We start from the raw sequence: 10,933 nt of genomic DNA on the forward strand, positions 1-10,933 counted from the left end.
GGTTGCGCCCCTCTAGGGTTCCCTCCCCAGGGGTGGCGGCAGCCCCCAGATCCCATCTGGGTGGCGGCCAGAGGGGGAGAGAGGGGAGGCGCGCCTGGGGTGGGCCTTAGGGCCCATCTGCCCTAGGGTTTGCCTCCTCCCACTCTCCCTTGCGCCTTGGGCCCCTTGTGGGGGGCGCACCAGCCCACCTGGGGCTGGTCCCCTCCCACACTTGGCCCATGCAGCCCTCCGGGGTTGGTGGCCCCACTTGGTGGACCCCCGGGACCCTCCCGGTGGTCCCGGTACGTTACCAGAAAAACCCGAAACTTTTCCGGTGACCAAAACAGGACTTCCCATATATAAATCTTTACCTCCGGACCATTCCGGAACTCCTCGTGACGTACGGGATCTCATCCGGGACTCCGAACAACATTCGGTAACCACATACAAACTTCCTTTATAACCCTAGCGTCATCGAACCATAAGTGTGTAGACCCTACGGGTTCGGGAACCATGCAGACATGACCGAGACGTTCTCCGGTCAATAACTAACAGCGGGATCTGGATACCCATGTTGGCTCCCACATGTTCCACGATGATCTCATCGGATGAACCACGATGTCAAGGACTCAATCGATCCCGTATACAATTCCCTTTGTCTAACGGTATTGTACTTGCCCGAGATTCGATCGTCGGTATGCCGATACCTAGTTCAATCTCGTTACCGGCAAGTCTCTTTACTCGTTCCGTAACACATCATCCCGTGATCAACCCCTTGGTCACATTGTGCACATTATGATGATGTCCTACCGAGTGGGCCCAGAGATACCTCTCCGTTTACACGGAGTGACAAATCCCAGTCTCGATTCGTGCCAACCCAACAGACACTTTCGGAGATACCTGTAGTGCACCTTTATAGCCACCCAGTTACGTTGTGACGTTTGGTACACCCAAAGCATTCCTACGGTATCCGGGAGTTGCACAATCTCATGGTCTAAGGAAATGATACTTGACATTAGAAAAGCTTTAGCATACGAACTACGATCTTTGTGCTAGGCTTAGGATTGGGTCTTGTCCATCACATCATTCTTCTAATGATGTGATCCCGTTATCAACGACATCCAATGTCCATGGTCAGGAAACCGTAACCATCTGTTGATCAACGAGCTAGTCAACTAGAGGCTTACTAGGGACATGGTGTTGTCTATGTACCCACACATGTATCTGAGTTTTCTTTGAATACAATTATAGCATGGATAATAAACGATTATCATAAACAAGGAAATATAATAATAACTAATTTATTATTGCCTCTAGGGCATATTTCCAACATTTTTTCCACATATTCGGTGGTACATAAACGTTCAAAAAGTTAGTCTAAGTTATTATCCGGGATTGATGTGCTATCTTAGTTTGTATTGTTATGTTGGAAAATTGGAATACATTGATAGCATGTGTTTTTCTATTACTTATTGTTACAAGAATTTATATTGACTGTAATGGTGTTGAGCTGTGATTGAAAACATCTAGCAAAATATGTTCCATTTATTTGCTGGGTGTTGGTTCTTCAGCAACACACCACAGTATTTCATTGATTTGGTTGATGCTTGTTTGGTTGATGCTGGTATAATAGGTAGTTGCATGCATTTATTTATCATGCTACCACTAGACTGCCTGATAAAAACTTGCTGAATATATATATCTTTGACTAGCAACTGATGGAATATAGCTCATGTTCATGTAAATTCCCATCCCACTCAAAGTGTGAAACACTTATTCTTCTTCTTTGTACTCAACATCCAGGCATCACACCTGAATATATATATGCACATATTTATGTATGTAGTTATCTGTCACACGCATGAAGCAGTCTTGTTTGTTTTGGGATGTAGTATCACCACTTAATTTGTTCCCTGTCTGCCTCCTTCCTAAAATTCTGACTGTATATATATGGTATGTGTACCATCCATGATATGCACTTGCTCCTGATCTCATGTTGGTCTTGTTTTTATTTCATGGCTTCCTATTCGTGTAGTTCCAATGTCATTGGGTCTTGTTTGTAGAATGATGAGTCACGCCGCAGTTGAAAGTGGGCATAAGTGGGACCGATTGAGCCCATCCCACTTAATCATCTTAGTGGGCACCCTTTGGACAACAGAAAAAAAATAAGTGGGCTATTCCATTTAGCCCTCTGGGAGCCCAATCTACATAGTTTTCTCAAGTAAAAAAGGAAAACGAATTACGGCGCCGCTTTCACGGGATAGGGTTCGATCCGCGCCCCTCTAGTTTGCCTGCAGGTGGCGCAATGCTCCTCCTCTCGCCTCTCTTCTCCCTCGCCTTGTACGACGGAGAACTGACCACCGAGGTAACCCTGCCTCCTGCTCCGTCCTTCCCCTCTCCTCTCATCCAATGACCTTATTCGTGGGCACCTTGGACATAGGATGAAGGAAGGGAGTGATCGTCAGATAGGAGAGATGGGACCATTTCCTCTATCTCTACGATAAAATCATCTGAGAGAGAGAGGAGCTTCGGGCTTATTACAGTTTCAGAGTTGTACTGTACCACCTCAGTGGTGACTGTACCGTCGACATGCCTTGACAGTTTCAGTCTTTCAGAGCTTTGGGCTTTAACAACAACCTATTTCGTTACCTTGATTAAACTTCTTGTTGACTTCCATTTCTTTCCCTTAGCATGTGAATGCCTCTCTGTTTCCTGGAAGATCAATGCTTTTGTTTCATTTTGCTCGAGTGTTTGTTGTGTTCAGCTCAGCTCAGCTCCTTGCCATTTTCATTCAACCAAGAAAGGAATAAGGAATCCTTGATGTTTTTTGTATACTGCTTTTGCCACATCTTTCCTGGTTAATTCTAGCTTGTTGCCTTGTTCTGTGAATTAATTCATGCTACATTTGTTTGGATAGACTAGTATTTATAAGGTCAAGGGCCTGTGCTGGAGACTTTATTCAAGTTTCTTTGATGTTAACTGCTTGCACACCAATATCCTTATATACAATTGTTTTTTATGTATAGGGTAAGAACATGATTTCAACGATAGAGTATGATAAGTTACAACAAGTGCATAATTACAGACTTATTTATGTGTGCAAAAATGGTGAAACCCCTTGCCGCATTATACCGGCAATCTATGGTTTATTTTTTTTTAATAGTAGCCTACTGAAAGTTTTTAAAAGAAAAATAAGGGCTTATGTTTTTCCAGCCCAACCAACTGGAGATGTACAAAAGTACCAATGTCCAATGAGAAGCCGAACGAACACGTGTAGAAGTCTAGATGTAGGCTGCTAGTGTTAATGAGGTCCTTCCAAGTTTGTTTCTAGAATAGTAGTACCCTTTATTACTATGTATAAAATAGAGAAAAAAACTTCTTGTCAATACACACCTGATCCCATTTTTTCTGTAGTAGTCAGTGTTAGATTCCATCGCAATGTTTTGAAACATTTAATTTCACACAAGTCATCCCTTTCGTCTGTTGACTATTTTGTTTCTTCCAAAAAGCTTCCTCTTTTGATTTCTGACAAAGATGTCTTAGCAAAACGATAGCCAGTTGTTTCGGTGTTGGACAAAGATGTGTGTTTATGCATGGTTTTGATTCGATTGCTTGCACATATCAAAGACTTTCTAGCATCATTATCCAAAGGCATTTTGAGCTCAGTGTTTGTGCCAAGTCAAATATGCTCATCTCCTCGCCTTGTCATTTCCAGCAGTGCTACCTTGGAGATCATGCAAGGATCATGAACATGCTTAATTTTTCATTTTGACGTTGTCGGTTCGTTCGTTCTTTGCCCCATGCTTGACAAATATGAAGGATTTATAGTTTTGCTAGTGCTAATAGATTTTAGTTGTTTTTCAGGTCATGTCATGGTAGTAGTTTAGTAGTACATAGATCAAATATATAGAGAGAGCTAGTATCTTATAATGCTTAGACAAACTATATTCATTCTCTCAATTGTTAAGTTGAAAATACATGAAGATATGTGTTATGACTGAACTATTGTGTGGATGGGCTGGTGTGGGATATATACTACATTGTCCTGCTCCTCTGTACTCTTGTTGTGGGCAGCTGCTGATCCTTTGTTTGTTTGATTTTTTTTTGTATGTTTGGAGTGATCATTGAGCAACTTGGCCAAGAACTCGCCCAACCTGAGGGTGGCCCACATCATAATCAAAGAAGATGGTGGTGGATGAGACCGGTGCTGCTTTTGTGATGAGCAAAACAAAAACTTGGTGGTCGCCGGCCGTGGCCTCCTGCGCGTGCGCAGCCGTAGTCTTGGCTAGTGGCCTCGGCTACAACTTGCAAAGGGAGCCCGTCCCTCTTCCTCCTCTGGTTCTCCCCCCTTGCTCTGAGCACATGGACATCGAGCCATGGCTATTTTACACCAGGTTTAATGTCCATGTCTGGTTATGGTTTGGACTGGTGGTACAGTCATGGCATAATGACTCCAGGTTATGCTTGGATGGATTTAATCTTTCTAAAATATGAGATTTTTTGTAAAGAGCTAGTCTTGTAGGGTTTCAATTGTCTAAAGATTGTGGTTTTTAGAAGATTGTTACCTTTCTGGTTTTATGGCTGATGTGGTCAGTAGAGATCCATGCGTGTTGTATTTCCTAGTGGTGATATGATGAACTATAGATTTGGAAGTTTGCTTTGTACAACTGCACTATAGAGTTGGATGTTTTTCGTGGTTGCGTGATGTCGATGATGATTACTGTGAAGCTTTCTCAATGTAATCACTAATGATTGCATAACCTACTGCTTTCCTTCTGAGGCATAATGTCCCTCTCAATTCTTCTCTCTTGAAATAGTGGTTTTGCGTGATCCCTTGTGACAGAAATTATTCAGACTTCAAGATGCAAAGGTAAAACAATTTTTGATGCTGCTGTTTAGGTTAGATAGTCACACTTTTATTTCTGTCAATTGCATGGCATGGTATCTAGACTAGGTGTCCTTGATGTTCTCAATATATTCATGCCTTTTTATACCTTGAATGATCCATCAGCATCCTGTAAAGACTAGTCTCATTGATGGTAATATTTATAAGTATACATGTTATCAGAACACACAAAATGAACCCTGTATTGCTTTGTTCATTTCAATTTCGTGTATTGTGCTATTGTTTTACTCCGAGTTGGCCTGATCCGGTTTTTTCCACAAATGCAGGTGCCATTGTTGTTGATTCCATTGTTCATGGCCATCTGAAAAGCTAAGGAACTGTTCAAACCTTGAAATAAACTTGAACACCCTGCAGTTGTGTAATTGAGGTCCGATATGCCTCTCATCCTGCCAATTCCGATTCTCCCCATCCATCTACCTAGCCTCAAAGAGTTAGATTGATTTCTGTTTTGTTCGTTTCGAAGCAGGAGCCCCATGACATCAACAAGAATGACGACGATGATGCGGAGGAGGAGGACCTCAACTACACACCACACAAAGTCCCTATTGTTTGTCGGCAATGGCTTCCTTGCCTGCAGCAGGTAGCATTCGGTTACTGCTGCAAATGCCAACGGAAGAAAATATACATATGAAATGCTACACTTGCACTCAGGAGTGTGAGAAATTTTGCCCAATTTCATTGCCATGTTCATCATGTCATTTACCCACAAATTATCAGTTATTTTATGCTATATGAAGTTGTTCCTCTCTTGATTTTTCATGGTAGACGGAATTGTATGATTTCGGATAGTACTTTATCAAATTCAAACCATACAACATCACCCACGTCCCTCTATGCAGTGCAGTTTGCAACTGAACCCATCTCTAGTACTGGATCTCCAGTACTAGCTTCTTTCATGTGCCCTTGAGTATCCAGCTCAACTGATTCAAGTTCTTGGACAATTAATTAAGCACTATAACAAATTAATGAATGCCCTCCTTGTTCTTCTAGCTAGTATACATTACTACTGGATGGTGATCAATTTTAGCCAGCCATTCTTCCATGCCCCCTCTCTCCACCCACTCACTTGATAATCTCCCTGCACCATCAATCCATCTCCTTTAGCAACTAGCTGTTGCAAATGGCACCAGATTTAATTCTGAATGTATGCTTAGTTATTCAGCATGCTTGAAGTCCCATCATTTTGTGTCTGGTCAGTTATTTTCGTAGCTCATAATATGCTCAACTTCTCAGGAAAGTAATTGACGTTTTAGCGTTATGGTCACCGAGTTTCCTCTTGTTCAGTAGGCGAAAGGGAGGTTATATTGAAACGCTATACTGGTGCCCTTGTTGAAATCGAGTGCCCATGTTGTGTGATATACAATGTTGCTGTGTTGTGTCTCTTGTGTGGCCGAGTTTAATATTATGTTTGTATTTCTGTTTGCGGTTGTGTGCTAGAGTCTAATTAGTTATGTGAATAGTTAACTTTAAGATGTTGATGTGTCATAGAAAAGATGATTTCTTGTGTTGTGTACTTTCGGAAATTAACGCAATGCTAAATGTATGTAGGCTTAAGAAATTGATCAAGGTAAGCCATTATATCTCTTTGCTTGTTTTTTAAATTGTCACTATGTCGGATAATTATTTGATTGTGAAGTAATAGTTCCTTGCTTTTGTCTAGTATTAAGAAACAGTTTGTTGAAACAACCATTAGTCTCTCCTAGCTACAGAAACTGCCTATATGCATTTGCTTAGGCTTGGAGCCTAACTCATGTCTCGGGCATGAACTCTCCCTGCATAATTATTTCTTATCCTGCCTATCAGTCGCTGCAAGGTTTTTTGGTATATGTGTGTATAACTGATGCAAAGCTATCCAATCAGATCTTGGTCTTGTGTGTAAAACAATCAATCCTTCTGTTGTGTGTAATCAATGTGAAGCAATGAAATAAACTTGCTACATGTTGCTTACGAGGCACCATGTAGTTTGTTTGTTTGATTTGATTTGTTTGTTTGTTTGATTTGGAGCAGACCTGGACCCCATGCCCAAGCTCACGAGGTCACCGTTGAGTCCGACCTCCACCTCGATCATGACGACGACGACCCGCACAAGGTCGATCCCTACTTTACCACAAATATGTTCTTTCTTTTGTGAAGTAACAGTTCCTTGCTTTGTGTAATGTTAAGAAACTGTTTGTTGAGACAACAATTATTCTCTCCCGGCTACAGGAACTGTTTATATGCATTTGCTTAGGCTTGGAGCATAACTCATAAATCAGTTACCTGTTTTGCGTATCCTATGAATTTGAGCCTTATCTGTTTGCTATTTCTCCATCTCAAATCTCCATCAGTAAGCTAAAAAAAGACTAGCTAGCTAATCCTCTGTAATTAGCTTGCTTCCCCCATCTCACGCTGAAACCCTAGCTCTTCCCTTGGTGACGGAGAGGCTCACATCATGGATCCTCTCCTCGAAGGTACAAATTTCTCCTACCATTCTCTTATTTTTCTGTTTTCTTCATATACCCATCTGATTCATGCTTTTTTTGTAGACATCAACGGCCAAGGAAGGAGAAGCTGCTGCATAGGTGGTGAGCTGCTGCAGTTCTACCCCTCTGCTACCTTTCTCTACTATCTCTTCTCTGACCCTGACTCGTCTCTTCTCTTCTCTGTAGCCATCCTGTAGCCATGGACGGCACTCATAGCATGTGCGAAGTCTGCTCCTTCCCCGCATGGCTAGTTAGCACTTCTCCCGCCCATGGAAGGTCCACTCCTCACTTTACTCTCCTTGTTTGGTTTGGTTTCTTTCTTTCTTTTTTTGCTCTTTCTGCTTCAAGCATGCTAGAGCACATTCCAATATGTGTCTATGTGGCTCACAAGTTTGGAATATCTAATCTAATAAGGGATTGCAAAGCTACCTTGTGACGTGCAAATTAATTTTCCTGCATCCATAAATCGTAAATTCACTGTTGTTTGCTTGCTTCCCCTGAATGAATTTGTTAATCAAACTAGATGCCTGGTGCAACTCATGTGCCATGTGTCATACGCTCCAAATCAGATGGCTGCTACATGGAGATATATATTTTTCTTCTGCTGCTGCGCCATGTATTATAGATTCCTCCTCTAGCTAGCGTTGGCTATGTCCGGAAGGTGTATTGCTGCTGGTAGCCAGACCACTGTAGTGAGTTACTTAGTTGATGCAGATGCAATAATGCTTTCTTGTCCTGCCTACAAACCGCTGCAAGGTTATTGGTATGTGTGTATAACTGATGCAAGCTATCAAATCAGATATTGATGTTGTGTGTAAAACAATAAAATCTTTTTGCTGTATGTAATAAATGTAAAGCAATCGAATAAACTTGCTATATGTTGCTTAGCTTATTTACGGGAACATTTTTCTTAGGAACAAGAAACCTTGACTGTTGGAATTCAAAAAAAAAAGATCATGCGGCCTATATCGATCCCAAGTCTAAGGACTAAATAAGTGTAGACGTGAGGGGGAGTGTTGATTTGCTTAATTTGTTACTTGTCAATGCTTAAGTGTGTGTGTGTGTGTGTGTTACTAATAGTCTGAAATTCGACAAGTGAAGGAATAGGAGCACATGTGATAGATGTGTCTATTGTGATCTATGTTGTTAATTACCTCACCTAGATCATTTGCTTTTTTCATGGAATGATAATTGCTTCAAGTTATTTTCAAATACTATACAGCAACTCACTAGTTACCTATAACCAACCATTTTTACTCCGCTAGACTTATTTGTTTGTTTGATTTGGAGCAGCAGCAGGCACCCTCCGCCGATGACCTGGACCCCATGCCCAAGCTGACGAGGAGGACATCGTCGAGTCTGACGTCCACCTCGACCATGATGACGCCCCGCACAAGGTTGATCCCTACTTCACCACAAATATGTTCTTTCTTTTGTTGTGGTTCAAAATTCTCCTCCCAAGAACATTAGCTATAGGAATAATTAACTTTTAAGATGTCACTGTTGTGTCATAGAAAAGATGATTAATATTTACTGTAGTGTCCAGACTAGGAATACGTGTGTTGTGCCTTGTGCGCTTTCGGAAAGTAATGCAATGCTAAATGTATGTATGCAAGCTTAGGAAACTGAGCAAGGGAAAAGAGTGAGTGTTAACCATTATTATATCTCCTTGCTGGTTTTGTAAACTATAACTGTGTTGGATCATCATTGGATTGTGAAGTAACAACGGTTCCTTGGTTTGTGTTATGATGCTAAGTAACTTTTTGTTTGTTGAAACGACCATCAGTTATACAAAAACTTTTTGTATGCATCATTTGTTTAGCCTTGGAGCATAAGTCATGTATGTGGTATAAACTATAAGAAATAATGTCGTTAGTAGCCAGTTAACTGTTTGCATTTCCTGTAGATTAGAGCAAGCTAGTTGTTTGCTATTTTTCATGCTTACAAGCACCACTTCTCTTACATGCATTGTTGTTGAAATGAGATTATTCAAAACTGAAGGTTATCGTGCCTCTCAAATTTTTACATTTGTTCTATTTACAGTTCAACTACTTGGTCGGTTGCCACTACTCTCTGCCTGATGACCGGTTATGGGCGATCGGCAGAACAAGTGAGTTGACACTAGGTTACTTCCCTGTAAAAAACGATCCCGCCGGAGGGCGGAGGCTGTCCTGGAAGGAGGCCACACATGAGTTATGAGGACCATATGCCTAGGTGGAAGCAGTCTTGAGAACCTTGGCCAAAACAAGGAAGTTTGAGAAGGCTAGTGGTATGAGGAACAACCATGGCTTCAAGGTTTAACTCATGTATGTGTACCATCCATGATATGCACTTACATCCGGATCTCTGTTGGTCTATGCTTGTAGTTCCGACTTGAGCGGTATGCCGTTTCCCATCACACACATGGAGCGGTCTTGTTCTTTTTGTTATATGTTGTGTATGCTCGCCTCATTCCTGAAATTCCAACTACATATATGTGGTCTGTGTACCATCCATGATATGCACTTACATCCGGATCTCATGCTGATCTTGTGTTTGTTTCCAATGATGCCCTCCTACTCTTGGGAGACCCTTTGTCGCCTACATTGATCGTGGTTGTTGTTTATCATATTAAGAAAATTGGTTTGTCATGTGCCCTCAAAACAACTTGATGATATGTATGCATCTTTTTATGTCCAAACAGACTTTCCATCAGAGAGACATCTTTTTATGTCCGAACTGACTCGACGGTCCTTTTGGATTGCCAAAGGAGATGAATGATTGGGAAAGAGGGAGCATGCCACATGCTGAGAGTTGATACATAGCACGTGTGGTCGGCGGTTGTCAAGCCGATCTTCCAGCAGTCCCACACTAGACTTTGTACTGATGAAGTGGGCAGTCCAATCCAGGAGTACATATTAGGTCTGCAAGTTACAAGGCTTGTAATACTTGCAACATGTGTTTGGTGATGATGAGACATGAGAGCTCCAACCAGGCTAGCTAGTGTGGTTTAGTTTGTCTAGCTACCCAATCCCAGTGTTGACGTGGCTGTGAAAAATACATAGAAATCAATCAAAGTGAGATATATGATGATTACAATAATAAAATGCTATCACTAACTGAGTAATATCTTGATCTCCCTCGCAAAACAAAACAAAAAATGTTCACTAGTCTTGCACAAGAAAAGTAAATCTGTTCTTTTGCCTAGTGAAATGTTGACAAAGAATTGCCATGCATTGAAGAATCTAGTCAGACTTGTCAATCTTATACCATATATATTTGGAATCCAGCCACATGTGCCAGTCTCATCACAAAACCTGCTAGCTTTTAAGTAGCTGCCACGATCAAAGAAGATGAATCCAGCCAGCCAGCCAGCCTGAGGATACATATCCGTCATCTCTCAGAACTGATAAAACATCTCACGGAACTGATAAAACAGAGAAATTTTAACTCGGTACAACATAGGCCATTAATTGTAAACGCCGTATCTCTCAGAACTTACTTGGGACTTGGAAAGTTTGCTCAAAAACAAAGGAATTTTAACTCTGGTACAACATAGGCCATTGTAAACGTTGTATCTCACGGAACTGACTTGGGACTTGAAACT

The 10,933-nt window shown here is 41.5% G+C and overlaps 1 long non-coding RNA gene across 9 annotated transcripts; it reads left to right on the forward strand.

The window, feature by feature from the left end:
- The first annotated feature begins 1,090 nt into the window (after positions 1–1,090).
- Positions 1,091–9,866, forward strand: LOC123157549 (uncharacterized). 9 transcript variants are annotated; one of them, XR_006479063.1, is made up of 8 exons: positions 1,091–5,252; positions 5,352–5,465; positions 6,893–6,974; positions 7,091–7,335; positions 7,411–7,449; positions 7,534–7,623; positions 8,641–8,744; positions 9,391–9,866. It is a non-coding gene; the product is annotated as an uncharacterized lncRNA (long non-coding RNA). The 9 variants fall into 9 exon arrangements; XR_006479067.1 differs by having other exon boundaries at positions 7,213–7,335; XR_006479066.1 differs by having other exon boundaries at positions 1,091–4,436; positions 5,152–5,252; positions 6,893–7,335.
- Positions 9,867–10,933: the final 1,067 nt, after the last annotated feature.

The sequence above is a fragment of the Triticum aestivum genome, chromosome 7B, assembly GCF_018294505.1.
Source record: "Triticum aestivum cultivar Chinese Spring chromosome 7B, IWGSC CS RefSeq v2.1, whole genome shotgun sequence".
In the NCBI taxonomy this organism is placed as follows: Eukaryota; Viridiplantae; Streptophyta; class Magnoliopsida; order Poales; family Poaceae; genus Triticum; species Triticum aestivum.